Below are 23,238 nucleotides of genomic sequence, written 5' to 3'. Positions count from 1 at the left end.
CCTAAACAGTACAGATGAATAAAGTAAAAGAATACTCTACCACGTTATTTAGATGAATGTACACAAAGCACATAAGCAAACATGAAAGACAAGAATACAAAATTATCACAATGACGGGCTGTATAAGAACCGAGGCATTGCAAATTGACACCACTAAAACAGACTTGAAGTTGAATTCAAAAAGAAATATAAGAATATAATAGCACGTTTTTAAGATGATAAAACACGTCAGTACGAAGAAACCAAACTTCATGACCATCGTCTATCATTTTTGAAGTTGCTACGGAATACTATCAACAAGGTATTGGTACCTTCCGATTAACTTTCTTGTTTAGAAAAAGGACGAAACGTTCTAAATTATCCTTTACTGCCGATTTTCTTTTCCACTTAAATGAACTGAATGTTTCTGATCAAGGGTTGTGATCGATAAATCCAAATTTCGGTTAAAATTCAGGGGAGCATTGGCGTAGGTAGGTAAATTTTGAAGGTGAAGCCCAAATCGGCAGATGGTCTAAGGGGCCGCTCAAGACATAAAAAGGTAATGTTCACTAAGACCAGTGTGTCGACTACTATAAGAATCTTAAAGAAGTAGTAAGCAATCCAGCAGTACAAAGAACATATTCAATTTCGTACAGTATAGACATATAACCACTGAAAAACAAAATGTATGGTTTACGGTTTAAACTTAAATATAATTTCAGTGATTTGAATTTGATATTCGAATAATTTCATGCTAAATATATTTACCATCAGGCACTTCTGGATGCCGCTAGTCGGGGCAATTTAGAAGAGGTCAGGACGTCTCTCCTCCAAGGAACTGATATTAACTTTAAAGGCGAGGTAAGTGAGAGTTTAAAATGCTAAACTGGTTATAATCTTCTTTTTCATTTAAGAACGGTACACATCTCAGAGCGTAAATTCCTTAATTGCTTGTCTGAAATAATAGGCACAAACTCCTGGGATTTTCAGATATTGAATCATCATAGACTTTCAAATGTTCGGGTTTGATCATTCCTGATAAATATTAATCGATAAAGCGCTTTAGACGCACCAAATGTTAAAGTGTCAATTATATTCAATTTCTTCATTACAAATGTTTGTATATATATATACACATATATATAATGTCTAGATATTAGTCAATGATCTTTCTCACGAAGGCGCTGGATCGTTACGAGTAACGATACATGTACACAAAAAATATATAGAAATGCACAAGAAGTATACAAATCAACACCAATATTAAAAACACGGGAACATTAAATCTAATTATCTACAAATATTTCGGAGAACAGATGGACTTCATCAGTGTGATTATAATGTACAATGAATAATAGCAACCTATTCTAAATTAGCAATAACAATATAGAAATTTAGATAATTTAAATTGAACACAACGACGCTTGTACAATTCCAGAATTTCAAAAATTACTTAGGCTTGGTATTTACAAAAGAAACTGCATAGATATGTTATTATCATAAATATCAATGTGTGAGAAAATTGATGATGTTTTTTTGAAATTATACAGTTTCGATTTTGTAAAATTAAATTGAATTTGATGCAATCAACACCCAACTATATTGTATATGGTGAGCTAGGAATATTTTCTTTATCACTACAAATAAAGATAAGTATGATAAATTTTGGACGTAAACTGATTAGAGGAAATGAAACAAAATTTTACTAGTTATTATAAAAAATCTACATGTTATGGTTATGAATCTAATTTGTAAAATTCATAGAGAAATTTTAGATTACGTTTCGGCAAATATTTGACAAAAGCGAACTGACTTTTCTTCAATATGGATTACAAATTGAATATTACAGTAACTTAAGGCTTATTTCCTGAAAATTTTGGTATTCAGAAATGTTCAAGTCTTCTAAGGTATTGTGTCATATGTTATTCGTTTCTTTTTTGAAAAATAAATCTGATAATTATCAACATATCCTTTGTAAATTAAGATGTGGTTGTCAAGAATTCCCATTCTAATCTGGGACATAGGCAATTTGTCAAGAAGTGAAAGAGTGTTCTTCTCTGTGAATCGATGGAAATCGGTGGCTCATATCGTATTTTATGTCATGTAGCTACATCAATATAGCTAGAAAAAATAGATTCTCCCTATTTGGCATGAAAATGTTAATATTTATAAGTTTATACAGCTATTTTCTTTAAACCATATCACCGTATTAGAAAAAAAAATGTGTAAATTTATCAAGAATGTCTAAGAAAAGGTCGTTTTAGGTAACCTGGTTAGATCTTATATATGTAATTCTCAAATGCAGTCTTAAACATGGTATATTGTTTACATGTATGTTTTCTCAGTAACATTTGTTTGATGAGAATTAAGTATGCAAGTCGTTAATGGATTGACGACATATACACGAATACTAGTTATGTAATTCGTATATGCAAGATAATGATAATCCCCGTCTTCATGATTAAGTAATAGTTATACACTGAGAGAAAGATATGTCTGGTTAAGAAACACCGATGGCCGCAGGACGGAGGGCTTACTTATCCAGACACGCCGTTTCCCGAAGTGTATAAATACTTACAACCGATGCCTAACCCTATATTTGTTTACATGGAATATCACATTTTCATTGATCTTTATTCAAACTGTGAAAGTGACTAGATTTCAAAAATGTCAAAGTTGCCGTTTTGCATATTCCCCTTAAATCCTTGTGCTCATATGAATCAGCATGTCAAGGTAGGCTGTATTATGCCTTCTTATTACATCATCATAACACATCATGCTCCTTGTATGCAATTGTCAATATTGACGGTTATAAGACTGACATTTTGAGGCGTTGGATTTGGCAAAAGATTGCATGTGCTAGAAATCCCCTTTTTATCGACCAATGTTCGAACGGGAACATATGACCGCATACCCCTTTTATCCTGGGTTGGTATTCCTTCTAGAAATGTATGAATCCGCCACTAGGTGCCATCATTAGTCTTCAACAATCCAAACTTTAATATATATGTTATGATTAAGACTTAGCCCAAATGAAACTCTAATTTGTTAATGTATAATTCAAATAAATTTTTTTTGTACATGTATGTTCTTTTATACATCGCCATGTGGGATTAAAATTTAAGTCTCAAGCACAGTATGTAAAGATTTTTTTTTATTCAAAATAGACTCAAAACACGTTTCGATATTGGAATTTCCTAAAATATGTTTTTTAGTGAAACTTTTGTAGTAATTTCGTATGTGCATGCTTGAATGAAATGAAAAACCAATTTTTATCGTTATGAATAACAATGGACTACAGGTGTCTTCGGGATGTAGAAGCAGGTGTTTCCATAAACCCTGCTCGTCTCACTCTGTTAGTTGTCAAAATCCATTTTTATTCGTAACGATAGATCTATTCAATAACACTTGTTTCAAAAATAGAAATTATGATGTATAACAATAGAACTGGGGTGTAAGTTCGAGCGTTACTGAGTAAGCATCAGGAAGAAAGAGATTACCGTTCTCATATAAACGTAGAATTTTTTAACAACACATGGAAGTTTTTAACGACCTTGACTGGCTATACAGGCCTTGCACGGTCGGTAATTTTATAACGTTGTCAAAGCTGAAATGATATTTTGATTAGTTGTATTCAATAATTGATTTCTATGTCAATGCAATGTTTAGGATAATAATATGGCTTCCGTTTTAGGCATTTCATTTGTAGATTAGTTTTGGTGATGTGAGGCCTTTCTCATATCTGATCATATTTTTGGAAACAATGAAAATTGTGTTAAGACATCATATGCCACAATGAACAGTGCGATGTAAAGGGCATGCATTGTATAAGTTTCCTCTTTTTTATTCAACAACAAATTGCACTATCTGCTGTTAACAATATACTAACAATAGTATTATAAGTTTCCTAGATGTAAGTGGGAATGTTAATTATGTTTTTATTTTAGCGAGACATTATCTGTTTGTCTAAATACAGTTATTATCGATAAATTATGAATTTGAGTTACAATTAAATAAAGACTACAGAAGTTTACCGTTGTTCAAAAGTTATAGATCGATAATGAGAAAAAAATCCGGGTTACAAACTTAAAAAGAGGGAAACACATCAACTATAAGAGGAAAACACCGGAACAACAGAAACACTGAACTGCAACAATCACTAATCTTTATATTAAAGACAATATTGTAGTCCCTCTTTTTAGATAAAAAAAACCCTACTTCATTATTTGAGGAAATTAACAAAATCTAAACGATTAATAATTAATTTTAGGGTTTTGCTATACTTTTTTAGATACTGCGGAATAATGTACGTATGTTACCGATTTGGATTTGCGTCTTTCGCTTTTATTTTGTTCCAACTGCGATGTTGTTGCTGGTATGGAGTGTTTGGCCGTTCCGACAGTATGACAGCTTCTGTAGCTTTTTTAGGTTGAAGGGTAAATGGCGATCCTACTATTAAAACTAAAGGTTCAGATAAAAAACCTTTTAAATATTTAAAAAATTTAATTAAGTTCTTGCATTTTTCTTTAATTGATAAGAATATTGGAAGTGACTGTTTTTACCAAAAGCGAATCCAGTATTCTGAGTTTTGGTATTACAAAGCGTATTTGCCGGAGGAGTTTTAATTCTCCAAGGGTATCATCAGCCCAGTAGTCAGTACTTCTGATTTGACATGAATTATCATTAATATGGTCATAATTATAAATTGACTGTTAGTTTTAACAAATATCATAATATCATTAACGGTAGTGATGTTACTGCACCAATAAACTTCAATTTGTTAAGATTTTGTTTGTTTAAAATTCAACTGATAGTTTGTTTCATTCACGATTGATTTTAAGCAGATACATGTGTTTCGGGACATTTGAAACGCATTTATAAAACTCTTGTTTTGATCTGTAAGTAGGCATACACAGTATGATAATTCGTTTTTAAGAACATGATTTACATTCGATTTTCACAATAAAGAAGAGCTAAATCCTACAGTTTCATTGGTCGAGAGACTTTGCTATATTCTGAGGATTTATTTCAAAGAGCTCATAGGCTTAATTCATTTGATAAGAAAGTACTTACCCATTCTCCTCCAATTATAAATAGTTTTTCTTCTCATTTTCATCGAACATCGCTTTCCATGCATTATATCTGGAAGCGAACTCTTTTATAATAACTATATGAAGTGTAGAATCATATGAGGGTACAAAATATTCAGCAAAAATTTAAACATATTTTTTTTCATTACAAATTTTCTTCATTACTATATTGGTTGTAACCTTATGATATGATACAAAAATCAGATAACTTTGAAAATGTTTATATCATTGAAAAAGCTCAAAATGATCTCCCTTTGGTTAATTAAAATTGAAATAACTTTTTCCAACTCATCGGTGACCTATATTTATTATTTATTTTCTTCAAATAAGCTGTACTTAAAACTTAACTACATGTATTGTAAAATTTAAGCGATTTCTGCTTTTTGGTTTTTTTTTCTACTTCGATATTACCTTTTTTTCTCGTATTAGTTCAACAGAAAAAAGTACCTTAACAAAATGCATGCTACTTTCGCAGGCAGATTCTGAGCTTAAATGAACGGTGACCCCATATTTATATTCTATTTTGTATTAAGTATAGGATAAAGTTTATTTATAGAAAAAAATGGCGAAATCCTATATTTAAAAAAAAAAATTATATCGCGAGCCCCCTTAATGATAAAAGATGAAAGGGAATATAAAGAAACATTTTTTAAATTGAAAACGTTTTTATTAGAAAAAGTGCCCACGATCATTGAAATTGTACGATTTTGCGTTTCTTAATTGTGAAGAAAGATGGATTCATGTTCTTAGTAAGGGATTAGCCTATTGTTTAGACATACTTACTGTTCAAAACAAAGAGCTTCTATAAACTATCAGGAGATACTAATGCCCAAAATCAAATGTTTCAGTTTGAAACAAATTGTTATATAATCTGACTAAAGGTTAAATTTTGAAACACACAAATTGGTCAATATAAGATGAAGTTGGCTGAGGTCACCCCAGTTGTTGGTATGGTTCGTGTTGCTTAGTCGTTAGTTTTATATGTGGTGTCTTCTGTACTATTTTATCGTGAGAGAATAATAACTTCGAATTACAAAATAAATATCAAAAATAGCATTATCAAAGCCATGCAAATAAAAAGAAATAACGTTTTAAATTTTTTTTAAACCTTAATCTTTAACACTTTTTCTTCACAAACTCAGATTATTGCATCCGCGGTAGGTGAGAATAGAAATATCCAATATTCTGAAAAAAGATAAGGAATTTCAAGCTTTTATAGGGATTATATTTAATCATTTCCTGGAATACTAAAGTAGTTTTTGATGTAAGGCTTAATATCCAAAACCATAAAACATTTTTATCATTTCATTGCTATGTTGTGTCATTTGATGTATAAAACATAATCTGTTATACTTTCCAAAATTATAAACAAAAATGCTTACATCACTAAAACAAACTATAAATGAAATGCCTTATCATTGAGGCATGCATTATTTCCAACATTGCACTGACAATGAACTTCATAATTAAATACCCACCAATCAAGAGATAATTTGAGCCCTGAGCACTTTACAACATGTAGAATAATGATAATCCCTTTCTTTATACTTAATTACAAGCATTCTCTTACATAATAAATGTTACATATGTGAAACACACAAACAAAAATGAAAGGGGTGACTGGTGTATGTTAAATGATATATAATGTTATTCCAAACCTAAGAGTCAATGATTTTTTTTCAATGAAAACAATGACAGTTGATGTATAAAGAATATGGACTTTCCGAGAGAGAAAAAATACACGTCCATTCATCAATACAAATTAAGCATCTGATGTTAAATGATCCTAATTTTGATATAAATTGAGTAAGTTTTAGAAATATGAAAATTGTCTATTACGAAAAGCAGAAATGGAATGATCGTCAATGATGCGGAAGAAATAAAAGGAATATCTCCAGATAAGATTTTAGCGGTAAAAACAAATCCAGAAATGCCCGTACTTTGAGCTGATGCGTTTCAATTGTCGACTTTTACTGCTTTTTTCAATAATTATTTTGCCGATCATATATTGTATTTTTTGAATTATTGAAAACATTCCCATTGTAATTGCAGCATGGGCGGACCGCTTTATACTTAGCGGCTTTAAAAGGAGAGGTAGACATAGCCGAATTACTTTTAGAAAGAACAGATATAGAAGTAAATGTTATAGACAAGGTATGTAATAGCATGCAGTTCTTAAACTGTAAAGACATGGTCAACAAACAATTATAGGTTACCGTTTGAGCTTCAGTAATGAGCAACCATCAAAGCGTATAGTCAGCTGAAGAAGGCCCTGGCATGACAAAATTGAAGCAATTCAGACGAAAAATAACAACGGAATAGTTTATGACATATATAATAATGATCGAAAAACAGATAAAACTGACAGCGACCAAAGGCAACGACTGAATTACAAGCTCCTGAGCGCTAAACTTTTCCTAGCCTGGACAAACTTTAAAGTGAGAGGCGGCAGATACCAGAGACATATTCAGACTCAAGAGTCTAAGAAAAACCGACAACGCTGTAACCAAAATCCATAAAAAATCAAAACAAACAACAGTCAACAAATTACTACACAAAAAATAAAAGAACGAGCAACACGAATCCCCAACAATCCAGGGGAGATCGTATGTGCTCTGGAACTGGTAACATCAGCAGCAACCCCCACTACCGGTTTAAGAAAATGCCTATAACAGGTCAGGAACATGAGAGTTTTTATCCATTTGTTTGATGTGTTTGAGCTTTTGGTTTTGTCATTTGATTAGGGACTTTCCATTTTAATTTTCCTTGGAGTTCAGTTGTTTTGTGATTTTACTTTTTAAACCATTTATGCGTTAGATGTTTTAAAATACCGAGCTATTCTATTTTTCTGTGACATCAAATTGCTTTAACCAACAGCCAGTACAAACCTAAAAGAAGCTATCATGAAATGCGAGCATTCTTTGTTTAGTGGGTATATTAGGTAATTGTAATATCACTTGACCTTTGTTTTTCTTATTGTTTGTGTCATATATGTGCATATAATCAGCATCTTCCATAGCTTTGATATATGTCATTTGTATTTGTTTTACAAATTGAAAAAAGGATGATCCTTTATCCTCTTAGTTATTGTAAGTGTTGTATTTTCCTGATTTTGTATAAATAATGTGAACAAGACAATTTTTTTCAGAACTGGGACACCCCTTTACACATAGCTGCTCTATACGGACATCCTAATTTGGTGAAATTGCTTCTTGAAAGAACAGATATAGATCCAAATGCAAAAAACAGGGTATGCACTATGTAATTCTGCTGAGTTTGACTAGTCCCCATTGAACTTGTAATTATATTTGAGCAGATAACACAAATTCCAACTGAATGTCCACATAATTGGTCCAAGGATATAACATTTTTCAGATTAACAAAAAAAAAAAAGAGAAAAAAGATGAAAAACGAATTGCATAGCATAATACAAAAAATATTTCCAAATATTACGATTTCGCCTATTACTTACAGATTTTTATGTGGAAGCACCCGCCTTTATTATCTGAAATATAAAAGGTGAAATAAGATAAGATGCAAATCATACTAAAATTTAATTTTAAAAACTGCTTTATTTAAACATTATTTATTTCGCTGTCAATTGATTTACTTCGACTAAGTTTTATAAAGATCTATGATGAAATAATCAGAATATTGATGAAAGGACCAACACCTGAGCAACACCAAGTGCTACAAGAAGGAAAGTTTATGATCCTCTATTGGTATTTTTGTATTCATCACGATTTGTAACACTTTCTTTAATACGATCAAGTAAAACAGCGTTTAACACAAATAAAATAAGGGAAATGCACTTGGTTCATTAAACTATATATTATATAAAACATACTATTACAAGTACTTGAATCAAATCACAAAAAAACAAAAAACCGAAGATATATGTTACGACAAATAAAAGAGTCACAAAAAAAAAAACAATTTAACAAAATGAAGCTAATAAACAAGATTCATTAAAAAAATAACTCACATATATATAGGTACGAAAAGTCAATTTTTTTTTTAGTATTATAGTCCAATCCAAATGTTAGTTCCTAGTTTTCAATGCAAATGTGTCCAATGAATAACTATTAATGCATAGACCACCATATACCCAAAGTAAAACTATATCCCTCAGTCATAGTTTCCATAGTTAGTGATAGTATCTACATTATAAAAACTTATGCCTACACATGTATATACAATCGAAAGAGCGTGAAAATAAACGACATCAATATTATAATCATTAAGAATTGAAGGTCTTACAATCCCACATGTTGATAGTTTGAATGAACCTTCATACAGATATGCCAACACTTTTTTAATTAAGAATAATAACTTCGTCAACAAAAACTGTCGTAAAAGATATCTTATCTTGTTATTTCATTCAACTGATTTGAACAGCATATAGTAAATCAATTTTACTTTCACTGATCTTTTAATCAAAAATGAAAACAACTAGTTATCATTTCGTACGTCCGAAGCGGTTTTCTGTATTAACTTTCATCAGGAACATTCAAAGCGGAATATTTGAAAGCCAAGGATGTATAAGAACCGAAACAGTTGGGAAGTTAAATACCCCCAAAAGAACCTAAAAAAATAGCCAAATTTAATCATAGTTATCCCACGAGGACGTGGTGGGTCAGTGTAAGATAACCCCGATGGCAGGAAACCAGAGGGTGATTTAACACTGACACACAAAGTCCGAATGAGATAACTATTTTACATCTCAGCTGTTTTTGATTAGACGAAAAAACATTTACAATTCATAAAATCTAGTTTAGAACGCCACACAAACAATATAATATACTTTATGTAATATTATATAATGTATACCCTTTATGACCCCCGAACACGATGATTGAATATGAAACAATGTCAGTTTGTCCCACTGGCCAATCGGCCCAAACTATATCGCCACTTTATTAGAATATCGCCCCACTCTTGTTTACCGACTCGTCCCACTTTTGAAAAAGTTTAAAATCAAATTGAACAATCAGTTTGACAACTCACTTATTTACGAAAAGGGTTTAAACCTCTCTGAATAAAGGTCTACCAATCTGCCCTACTTGGTATCCAGTCGTCTTGGTGTAGTGGTATGCGTCGTGGGTTGATATGCTAAAGGTCTTGAGTTCGAATCCCAGCATAGTCAATGGATTTTTTCTACGTAAATTTTGATAGATAGTCTTTTCCATATAATTAATTATAAGTTTTAAAGTGGATTTGACATTCCCGCCAAAATGTTGCAGAACAAAGTAAAGCCTGCAAAACAAAGAAACTCAAGCTGGGGTGATCTGTTAGTTTTCAAAATCCGTATTTTCACCTAAAAATTCAAAACTCGATACAACAACTTTTGTATAGTTTACAATTTCTCTCTTTCAAGATAATAGACAAAATGAAAAAAAATTGTAAAATATGCCATTGAAGGACAATAACTACCATGAGAAGTCGTCTGATAGTTTTGACAACATTCTGAACATTTCTTCTTCCGTCAGATTTTCTCTATTCATAATTGCTATCAAAGTAAAAGACAAAATTTAGAAATTACCCCGCTGTTCTTTTCTAGTCATGTTGGCCATCTTGGTTGACAGGCAGGATCATGGGACACATATTTTTATATCAAATACCCCAACGATAATTGTTGCCAATATTGGTTAAATTTGGCCCAGTATATTCAGAGAAGACTTTTGTAAAGGTTAACAGACAATGATGACGGACGACGGACGTCTAGTGATGATAAACGCTTACTAGGCACTTTGGCCAGATGAGCTAAAACAAAAGAAAGTAGAATTGTCTCATCGATATACACTTAATATTGCCATTAACTATCTATTACTGTCATGACCCGTTACTTCCTTAGAAAATTTTAAGACCCTATTTCATATAAAAATATGTTCAATTTTTGTTTTTAGAGTTTATCAATAAGTAGGTATATTCAAAAATTATACAAAACCTAGGATATCCGTTAGAAACGTGTTATAATTCAAGATGAACAGGATACTGTTGTTTATTGTGTATTTTGTGTTATTTAATTTTTAGTATGAGTTTCGTTTAATAACTAGATATGCCAATTGTGCCTAACTTAGGTATATGTAACACTTAATATATCAGGTATCTAAACATGTTTCCATTGAGGAAAAACATAGACCTATAAAATGTACTACACTTCTAAAAGGTAAACAACAACATAAAGGAGCTAAATGCTCGTAAGAAGTTGATCACCCTTAGTAATTGACATCCCTAGGGCACGAAGAAATGACATAGTACTTCTAGATGTTTACTACTAGAGGGCATGGAACACTAGAACCCCGGAGGGAAGGCAAATTGGAAGTTACCCGAGACACTAATCGACAATAATGATGATGAACATTTACAAATTTTGTTTCTTAAAGTTTTTATTGAAAATTTCTTTGATATAATACCTTGTATAGTGAGGATGAAGGATAACTAAATTATGTAATTAAATTTCCTGCGGTCGATCGAAGGTTTAATACCATCGACAGGTATAGTGTCGCCTTCGTTATCAGTTTCGAACGTATCTTATTCTCAATACGACATAGTAAAGCCATCGTGTCGTGTGGTCTGTGGGTAAACATGGTAATGAAAATTCACATCTTTGTGCTGCCTTCGTGTGTAGTTTGGATACGTGTGACCTCATATGCGATACATTTAAAATTCCACATTCGTATTGCCATCTGGTATTTATTTTATAGTATTATAACGCCTGCGTTTAAATTGTATACAAACTCATCATAGATATCAGGATTAAAATTTGTATATACGCCAGACGCGCGCTTCGTCTACAAAAGACTCATCAGTGACGCTCAAATCCAAAAAAGTAAGAAGCTAAAAAGACCAAATAAAATAGGAAGTTGAAGAGCATTGAGGACCAAAACTCATAAAAGTTTTTCCAAATACAGCTAAGGTAATCTTTTCTTGAGGTAGAAACGTTTAGTATTTAAAAAATTCAAGTTATGTTGTCTCCAAACGTATTTTTAGTTATTTCTGTAATTTATTTATACATCTCCTTCAATTTATATAACTTCATAAAATGAGGTTTACGTCATTAACTGGGATTTAAACATGCCATAAAACAGCTCAAATAGGGTAATTAAGTAAAGACTGCATTCGAAAGTATATATGTTGTATGGTCACCGGACGAATGTTGTGTTTGTGTTTCAACTCACTAGCAACATGTTTTCGCAGTATTAGATGTAATGATTGAGTGAAACATATTTGATTGTTTTTTCCTATTAGTTAATTTATCTTTTTGGCAACAGTTGTTAAATGTGTTTGTACGTTGACCTATAATGGTTTACTTTTATCAATTGTTATTTGGATGGAGAGTTGTCTCATTGGCACTCACACCACATCTTCCTATATCTATTGTGTATTTAAATTGTTATTTCAGATTAATATTATCTTCTTTCCACGTTTGTTTACCACGATTTTATTCCAAATTTTCCCTTGAACCTGCTCTGTGTGATTGTCTAACGAACGTGTCATGGTACAGAAAACCTGTACATTTATATGGAACGCCACAGCTGCCTTATGGTAACAATAACCATATCATTACGGGTAAAGATATACCATGAAGCAAATGTTCTATACTATGACGACATTTGACTATGATACTCTGTCAATTTGCTATATCACTTAGATACATTTATATACTATAAAGACACTTTGAAACAACATGAAACTACCTTTTCATACTATTTTACTTTGTTATGAAGATAATATTTCATACTATGAAAACATCTTGATATAACACGGAGCTACATTTTCATACTGATTTGTCATTTAACTAAACTATTATGTGATATTTCCATGTCATAAAGATACATTTTATACTATAAAGATATCTTAATACAACATGAAGCAACTTGTTCATACTATTTTGTCACCACAGTATATTATAACGATAAATTTGTATACTATACAATCATCTCGATACAGCATGGAACAATTTTGTATTACTATTATGTCATATAACTATCTTATAAAGACATACTTTAATATCAAGCTAACAGTTCTTATATCACGAGGTGTCATATATATACCAGTAGACTATTTGATTACATTATAAGACCATTTCGTCATACCATAATACCATTTCACCATATCATAAGACCATTTCATCATACCAAAATACCATTTCACCATGCATATCATCAGACCATTTTATCATATCATAATACCATTTCACCATATCACAAGATCATTTCATCATATCATAGGACAATATAAATAACGGTGAAAATTCCCCAGGAAATTCATCCGCAAGATCGATTGAAATGAGAGAGAAAAAAGCCGTGAAGGAAATCCTTTTGCGGGCCTTAGCTATATATATATAAGGAATCGCTTTCCAGATGAATGAATTTATTGACTCTATTGTTGCGTATGTTAAAGTGTGACTTTTTTCCATTTTGATTTGGTTTCATGGGGTGTGTTGAAAAATTTACTACAAACGAGACGAAGAAGGTACATTTGTGGACAGAAACACAGCAATGAACATCCAAACGTGTGGCTGTGAAAAAAAAATACTGAGCTTTTTATTTATTTAAGTAATGGGATTTTTTTTTAACTTATCATATATTTCTGATATTTTCTCCTACCTATTCATATAACAATTGGCAGAAAAATGTGACATATTCCAGCCGCACGTCCTATAACCAAGGATTTGTATAGTAACTATACAAATCCTTGCTATAACCTAGTATCCTAATATATAGGAAGTCTAAGTTGAGATAACAATATGCTGAAAACATTTACTTTTCTACATTCGCTAGAGGTATAGGGGAGGGTTAAGATCTCATAAACATGTTTAACCCCGCCGCGTTTTTGTATGGCGTTCATTATCACTGTACTAGTATATATATTTGTTAAGGGGCCAGCTAAAGGACCCCTCCGCGTGCGGGAATTTCTCGCTGCATTGAAGACCTATTGGTGACCTTCTGCTGTTGTCTGTTCTATGGTCGGGTTGTTGTCTCTTGGACACATTCCCCATATCCATTCTCAATTTTATGTTTTGATATAACATTATTTGAAGGTGTTCAAAAAAGAAATGTTCATCTCTGATTTCCGTACTCAAACCGAACGGTAATCCCCGTACAAACATCAGACAGGAACGATACTATTGTGTGACAATAAAGTGCGATACGACATAGAAACGAATGAATAAACAGAAATAAACGAAACAAAATGAAAATTAATCAAAAATATAATAACATCGATGCGAAATATATATACAATATCCCGTTGAATTTCAAGTCTTAGGCTGGATTGTTCACGATTGAAAATAAACAGCTGCCCCACGAGCGCATGATGTGTTTGAAAGTGTTTGAAGCTTTATGCAATAATCATAAATAGTTTATAAGATACGGCGCGACATGAGAAAACAATTTTTGTTTACAAAAATAAAATTTTGATTTTGAATCATCACAAAAACTATACAGATCTTTAGATTAATATAACTAAGAAGTGTGCACAGTTGTAAAGTTTAAAGCAATAATCATTAAGGGTTTTTAGATACGGTGCGACATGTGCCCCTCCCTTTTTTTCCAAAAGCTCAATAACTTTAAAAAAACATTTTGAATCATCACCAAAAATTATACAGATCTTTAGATTAATATAACTAAGAAGTGTGTTAAGTTTTAAGCAATAATCATAAATCGTTTTTGAGATACAGCGCGACATATGAAAAACACACCCCTGTTATAGTTATAAAGTCCCGAGACTCAAAAAGTTTAAATCCTATTTTCACCAAAACGTATACAGATTGTTTGACCATCATAAGAAACAACTATGTTAAGTGAAATTTGGATAAGCGGTTTTCAAGCTACGGTGAGACATGTGGACGCCGGACAGATACACAGACGGACGGACGGCGGAAATTTGTATACCATAATACGTCCCGTCAAAATTTTGGCGGACGTATAAAAGATGGATAAAAGTGAAAAACAAGTGTTTATCGTCCAGTAACACATATTGCATTCATATTGGAACAGGAGTGAGTTATCGTGGTTTGAATATTAGCATCTTTTATACAAGAAATACATGCTGAATATGTGAATAGGTAGTAGATTATATCAGAAATATATGATATGATACAAAATTGTTCCCATTCCTTGTTAAATAAAGAGCCCGGTTTATTTTTTTTTCACAGCCGAAAGTCTTGTTGTTCATAGCTGTGTTTCTAGCCACAAATGTTTCCTCTTCGACACTTTTGTAGTCAATTTTTTAACACACCAGATGAAACCAAACCAAAATGGAAAAAAGTTACACTTTCACATACGCAATTTTTTATATGATATACATTTTAAAAATCTTAATTATACGAACTATATATATTTATTTATTTATAATTTATTTTATTTTCAATAATGATACACAATGCAGTGCAAAATAAGCCTATTTTGCTGGCTGAAAATTACTTGTATATATAAATGTCATTGTTTGTTATAATTCAGGTTGCACTTAAATATTGAAATATTCATTCATTCATATACGAAAAGGATAGCGCACAAGAACCCCGTCGGCACCCCTTTTGTCGATAAATTCATTCATCTTGAAAGCAATTCCCTAATGCTCGCAAAAAAGATTTCCTTCATGGACTTTTTTCAATTACAATCGATGTTGCGGATGAATTTCGTAGGAAATTTCGCCGCTATTTATAGATTTGTCTTATAGTATGATGAAATGGTCTTATGATTTAGTGAAATGATTATGGTATGACGAAATGGTCTTATAGTGTAACCTCGTGATATAAGAACTGTTAGCTTGATATTAAAGTATGTCTTTATAAGATAGTTATATGACTATAGGTACCAATGTACCAAATAAAATTACATGGGCGCAGCCATTTTATGAAGGGAACATGACATAGAGATAAAAATAGATGGCTCTCTGTGATTGGTTGTTATATCTTTTATATATTTTTCTTCTGGAAAGCATTATGAATGAAGTTTCATGCAAGCACAAATTTGTCCTTAAATGTATAGTATGAAGGGCCGGAAATATTTTTTTTTTATGTTGCTCAAAATTAGGGAAATTTTTCTGCGAAATCGTCAGGTATCGTGAAAAACCCCAAAATTCACCAAGAAAAGCCATGGGACCATATATATTTGAGTGCGGTAAAATCGCAAATAGATATCGAGCTTCAATTAGACAACAGCAGTTTTTCCATAATTAGTTTATTAAAAGTGCCTTTTAAGGAGATAATTGCTAAAAATAACATTGTCGGCAATGGGGCCACCATTTAGTACTTTATATCCATAATAGTATGACAAAATTGTTCCATGTTTTATCGAGATGATTATATAGTATACAAATTTATCGTTATAATATTGTGGTGACAAAATAGTATGAACAAGTTGCTTCATGTTATATTAAGATATCTTTATATTATAAAATGTATCTTTATGACATAGCAATATCACATAATAGTTTAGTTAAATGACAAATCAGTATGAAAATGTAGCTCCATGTTATATCAAGATGTCTTCATAGTATGATCTTCATAACAAAGTGAAATGACAGAATAGTATGAAAAGGTAGTTTCATGTTGTATCAAAGTGTCTTTATAGTATATAAATGTATCTTTGTGATATAGTCAAATGTCGTTATAGTATAGAACATTTGCTTCATGATATATCTTTACCCGTAATGATATGGTTATTGTTATCATAAGGCAGCTGTGACCTTCCATACATTTATTAAGGTTTTGATGTAATAAAGGATCTTTTCGTCGTACGAAAGACTGTACACGTTTTATAGTAAAACTATGCCATTCGGGAATACAAAACATAATTACATTTTCTTATTATATGAATATATTATATTACGCACTTTTTTGTCAGTTTACATTCATCTCGCAATGTATATGACAAATTATCAGTGCACAAACATTGAATAGATATGCAGTCCCTTCAATGTTGTCGAAGATTTGGTTTATTTTGTCTTGAGCATTTGTCAATGATTTTATTTATTATCTCATCCGTTTTCACAATAGATTCAGCATTTTAACTTACCAGTTAGCCTTCACTAGACAATTATATGTGATTTGATCAAAAAAAACACCAGTAAATGATTGGGTTTTTTCTTCTATTTTCCACTATTTGAATAAGCACACTAATTGTTAACTGTACAATTTTGTATCTATAGGTTGCACTTTGTAAATACAGCTGTTTCTCAAACCACGCCTATTTTCGGAAAATTTAGAAAATTCATAGAAAATTAATTTTGTTTACATACTGGTTCCCAGTTATGATCTCTGTGTTCCATCTCATAGAGACATACTTTGGCAATGTTACCAGTTAATATACATGTGCAATTTGTTTATATTGAAATCTGTGGTAACCTTTTATTCAAGGTAGGGGTAAATAAGAGAATTAGTGTTAGTTTAAACTGTGAGAAGTTCAGAGCATATAAACGTTGAAAATATACCGCACATCCCTATATTTTGACCTTTGAATTTATTTTTAGTGCATATAAACTTTCAGTTCTAGGATAAGATTTTATTCAAAACTTCATAGTAAAAGTGGTACAGTTTTAGCCGTAAAAGGAGTTCCTATGGGAAATTGCATTGTCAATATTTACAGAAATGCAACCTATAACTTACCTGTGATTTAAAACCATTGTTTTTCAGTTTCCAATGAATTTACATTAAATACCAGTCTACCAGCATTTTAAAACATAAGGGTATCAAAGCAATTTAGTCTCATTTTGTACCCGGTAAAGAATATACATATTACGAATTATAAATTTACTGAACACTTTTACCTGTCACATTTTCAGATTAACGAAACACCGTATGAAACTGTCAAAGAATATAGTTGGGATTCGGAAGAAAAAAAAGCAGAAAAAAGAGTAACAAAAAACTTATTACAACAGGTAAGAATATTTTCTCTTTATACCTGCTGAACATATAATTGCAGTATTTTGGTTTATTTTATGATGTGGTAGGATAAATTTTTTAAAACTAAATAAAGGAGAAATGAGATGCTTACTTTAAACAAAAAGACATACCACAAACATTACCTATAAATGTCAAATCAGAATGTATATTTTTTATTATGTTTGCAATTATAGCAATAGGTCATCGTGTTTCTGATTTCATATGAAGACAACATTCCTTGTACGAGGATTTTATCATACATTATAATTGCAAGTTGATGTCGATATATGTCTTTGTCATGTTTATGTGTGTAAATAAACTCATCACAGATACCAGGACCAAATTTAGCATATACGCCAGACGCGCGTTTCGTCTACAAAAGACTCATCAGTGACACTTGAATCCAAAAAAGGTTAAAAAGGCCAAATAAAGTACGAAGTTGAAGAGCATTGAGGACCAAAATTCCTAAAAGTTTTGCCAAATACAGCTTAGGTAATAAAAATATGCATCCACTTAAGCTGGAATGTAACCACGATTTCCATTATACTATTTCTTTCATAATATGCTAATAATCTAATATGACAAATCTCTGATTGCTAATGGTATTTATGGATTAGACCACAAGTATCATTCGGTGATGTTATGATCGAAGACAAGAGGACAGGTTGTCGTTACTCTTTTTAAATCATGACGTTTGTATGTCTCACAGATGTTTCTAAATGATCATCCAACTCCAAATGGCGTCCGCAAAATTTTGGAAGGGACGACCTTAATTTTCCTACTTGGAACCCTTGGTCCATTAGCTTTCTTATAAGTATCAACCTTTTATCAAAGGAATCGTGCTAGAAAATGAAAACTCTCTGAATATGAAAAAAAATTGCCATAATTTTTACTGAGATGACTTCGACTAGGCTTTGTCGCTGTCCATTTTATTGTCTCGCCTGTGTCGAAAGTTGCGATATCGAGACGTAGGAATTAATACCCGGTGGCGGTGACGTCTATGTAAAACTGTATATTTCAGATGGTAGTATACTTGGATGCTTCTTATCTTGTATGCAGATACCCATGTTGCGAAGTTTCCATCTGTCATCTGTCCATTGTCCGTGACCTCATTTACATGGTTCAGCGACTGGTTGAAAAAAATACAGTTTTTTTTGTGATGAGAATTTCTCACTTATCATAAGTAGTCACTAACAATATTTGGTATATGGGTTCCTTGCAATGCCGACATGTCCATCAGACAAGGTTCATCTTATCAGTATCAAGGTTATCGTTCCCTGATAAGGTCTGTTTCTCAGATATTATAATCTTTGGGTCGTTTTAATGGTTCATTGGTCAATGTTGAATTTTAGGGTTTTGGTATGTTTTTCGGGTACTTTAAGTAATAGGTCAACTATATTTGGTGTATGGAATGAATTTAAGGTATACAGGTTGGTCAAGCCGGTATCAGCTGACCTTGACCTCATATTCATGGTTCACTGATCAGTGTTAGGTGTTTGTATTCATGTTGGTTTTCCAAATACTAATAGCAACTAGTCAGCAATGATTCGTATATGTGGCAATTGTATGATGTATATGTCTGTCTGAATTGACCATGTTGTTGTTATTCTTTCAGTCTAATGATGTAATATGTAATTTGGTTTTTTATATATACAACTTTTTTCAGAGAGACGAAAAATGTAAGTTTTCAACCTATATATTTGGATTAAGTCATTTGGTCTTTGGTTGAGAGTTGTCTCATAAGCAATCATGCTTTACGCTCATCTTTATACTTTAAGATAGTTAAAAAAGGCCTCACTCATCAGATCTGCGTATATCAGAAATACCAACTGAAATTTCTAGGAGCTAGTTAAATATAAAAAAGAAGATGTGGTATGATTGCCAATGAGACAACTATCCACAAAAGACCAAAATGACACAGACATTAACAACTATAGGTCACCGTACGGCCTTCAACAATGAGCAAAGCCAATACCGCATAGTCAGCTTTAAAAGGCCCCGATAAGACAATGTAAAACAATTCAAACGAGAAAACTAACGGCCTTATTTATGTAAAAATATGAACGAAAAGCAAATATGTAACACATAAACAAACGACAACCACTGAATTACAGGCTCCTGACTTGGGACAGGCACATACATAAATAATGTGGCGGGGTTAAACATGTTAGCGGGATTCCAACCCTCCCCCTAACCTGGGACAGTGGTATAACTGTACAACATAAGAACGAACTATAAAAATAAGTTGAAAAAGGCTTCACTCATCAGATAGACAAAAATACAAGTGGACCCATTTGTGACGCGTTAAAGTTATAACGTGATTTGATTTTTTTACAGCTCCGAGTCGATCCGATGCTGGTGTTCTCTCAGTATCCGAGGGTATTATCAGTTCAGTAGTCAGTTCTCGACTACTGAACTGATAATATGGGGACGAAGTCCCCTATTACAGTAGAAAATTCAATTAAAAAAAAAAAAAAAATCGGGAAAATTTCCAGAATTTTTCATTGTACTAATGAACTCAAAATCGTTCAATTTTTTTTTCGCGTTTTTAATTTCCGGATCTGCGCAGAACACATAACTCTAGTTCCTTCTTCCGGTCTTGTTGTCGTGAGACTTTGATAAGTCTAGTAAAATATAGGAACTCAAGGAACACAATACCAATATTTCATTTTTAATCATTCTTTGTCTTTGGTATGAATAAACGTTACCTGATGCATTGCGTTTCTTTGTTTACATTGAACATGACGTCATAACTTGAATAACGTCACAAATAAAATCCCTAACAACAGAACCAAAATCGGAAACGTTACGGTATTTCCGTTTCTTTTTTTTAACAAATATTCAAGTTACAAAAAAATTAATTTAAACAAACTTCGTCCCCATTCACAGGTAATGCCTGCCTCATATTAACTTTAAAAAATCATCTTTTATAGTTAGCAATTCACTACAATTTTGATGGACGATATATATCTTCTTAAATAATGTGCAATTTTCTTTTTATATTAGCTATGATATCAGAACTTAGAGGTCATATCGGTCTGGAAACAACTGGTGATCTTCTGGAAATCTTACAACTTGGACAATATAAATGCTTCTGGAACAGGGTATATATTGTTGGGCCTTATTTTTCTGGTAAGAGTTGTCTAGCAAAACTTCTGGTCGGTGATCCACTCCCACAAGGACGGGAATCAACCGATGGAATATGGATATACATGGGAAGAGCCGGCATGAATCTTGACAAAAGAGAATGGATCTTTATATCTAAAGGTATTTTGTTTTATAAATTATTAGTAACAAGGTTAAGGTTTTCGCCATTTTTTGGATATGTATTTATTTTTAACTTTTAGCAATAATGATGTAATTTTGCATATTTAAGATTTAGTTTTCAGACCATTTGAAGATATTGTTTGTTTATAGGAATTTGTAGTCCTTTATTAATGCTTTTACACCAAATCTATAGGTTTTTACCATATAAACTATTGTACAAAGTCCACAAGCTATTGCTGTTACATTATGAAAATATGTATATATAAAATCAGATTTAATGACATTTTTAACAAATACATTCGATAAAGGGTATTGTGCTAACAGAAAAAAAATTAATTATATAATATTTTGTATTACTTTACAGGAGTTGAAGAGGTCTCTTTGTCGTTTAAGTTTGAGAGCCTGTGACATGCGAAAAATGTCTTTTATTACATATATTTTTTTACTCTTCGTCATCTTTGAATATATTCTAGTGGCGTAAACATTGTTCTTGAGATGTGCTGTATGTCTTGAAAACACCGAAGAAGGAACGTGTCTGTATCAATGATTGGGGTTCTACAATCTTTGTTTTGCTGTCACATTCTTCATAAAAAAAAATCATTTTCTTCATCTCTTTTTTAATTGGGTGTTCTCTAAATAGCTCTTATTGTTTAAACAAAGCTACTTGATCGTTAGAAAATCTTTTAAAACATGTTTTCCTTTTTGACATTCATTGAAAGTAGAGGTAGATGGTATGAGGACCTCTATAAATCCTGATAATATTATATTTCTTTATATAATGCGAAACCTATTTCTCTGAATATTGGACTTTACAGTACAAATACATCCAAAAACTATATCTGTACCTTTATTTTATATAAAAAGTCACTATAGAAGAGTGGAATATATACACATCAGTAGATGGCCATGCTTAATCTAGTTGGTTTATAATGATGTTCGAAACACCCGGTAAACTATGAAGTTGGGATGCTAGGATAGGATATGAAAACGATTTATTGAAACATTCGACACATAATGTTTGTACTTTCATAGGCTTTGCTTATTTTATAATCGATATGAATTGATCACCAAAAAATCAACAAACGTTTAAAAAGTGACACCAAAATGAAGGACACATTCTTTGCGTATCTTTAATAGTAGAATACCGAGGATTAGCTATGTACAACACTAGTACATTTATATTTATTTGGAATGTACCACCCAAGATAATAATCTGAGGCAATAGCAAAAACTTCGAAAGGAGAGGTCCTGGATTATTTTTACTATGGAAGTGCCTCCTTTATATTCATCGCGCGCAATCCGTGAAATATGAGGCGATGGACTGGTCAAAAATTTTGTTTTTTAGATTTCTGTCACGTACTGATGTACTGTGTTGTTTCACAAAACCAAATTTACAAAACAGTTTTGAAGGCAAGAATACCAGAATCGTATTTCAATTTCAATGAATTCATAATCTTTTACAATTATTATTAATGGTATACCTAAACGGCGTATAGTGTGACAAAATATGTATTTACACTCAAAAATGACAAAACAAAATCCTGCAATGTTACTTTTAGAATTATAGCCACACATTTTGATGTTATTTTTTAAGTGAAAAAAAAAGCACAAGTAAGCGTTCTGCAATATGGTTTTATGAATCTAAGAGGTGTAAATAGTGCTTAAAAATATAAAATATCACAGTTTATATTATATTCTGAACTACATTTAATGCAAAAGCGAATAACCTGCCACAATATTCTCTATCTTAAGACTCTCTAGAGTCAGTAGTTTTTAATAAAGTGAGTTAAGTATGGTTTCGGTCTGGGTATGGGTCTTTTTTGGGGGTTGCTTTCTTCATTTTACTTTTAGGAAATATCAGGGCATTGGTTTTCTTCCCTGAATTGTTTATATCTTAAATAGCTACGGTATCATCATACCACATCAGGTTTTTGTTTAGAATACAATCATTATTTTTTCAACTCTTAAAATAACGCTGTGTAGACATGTATCTATTTGTGAAAGTTACAA

At 31.8% G+C, this 23,238-nt stretch overlaps 1 long non-coding RNA gene across 1 annotated transcript; it reads left to right on the top strand.

Moving 5' to 3' along the window:
* The first annotated feature begins 751 nt into the window (after positions 1-751).
* Positions 752-17,957, top strand: LOC143052082 (uncharacterized). The gene is made up of 4 exons (XR_012970985.1): positions 752-840; positions 7,122-7,223; positions 8,218-8,319; positions 17,862-17,957. It is a non-coding gene; the product is annotated as an uncharacterized LOC143052082 (long non-coding RNA).
* Positions 17,958-23,238: the final 5,281 nt, after the last annotated feature.

The sequence above is a fragment of the Mytilus galloprovincialis genome, chromosome 1 (genome assembly GCF_965363235.1).
Source record: "Mytilus galloprovincialis chromosome 1, xbMytGall1.hap1.1, whole genome shotgun sequence".
In the NCBI taxonomy this organism is placed as follows: Eukaryota; Metazoa; Mollusca; class Bivalvia; order Mytilida; family Mytilidae; genus Mytilus; species Mytilus galloprovincialis.
The sequence above is the reverse complement of the archived record's forward strand: the minus strand, read 5'-3'. Positions and strand labels throughout refer to the sequence as shown.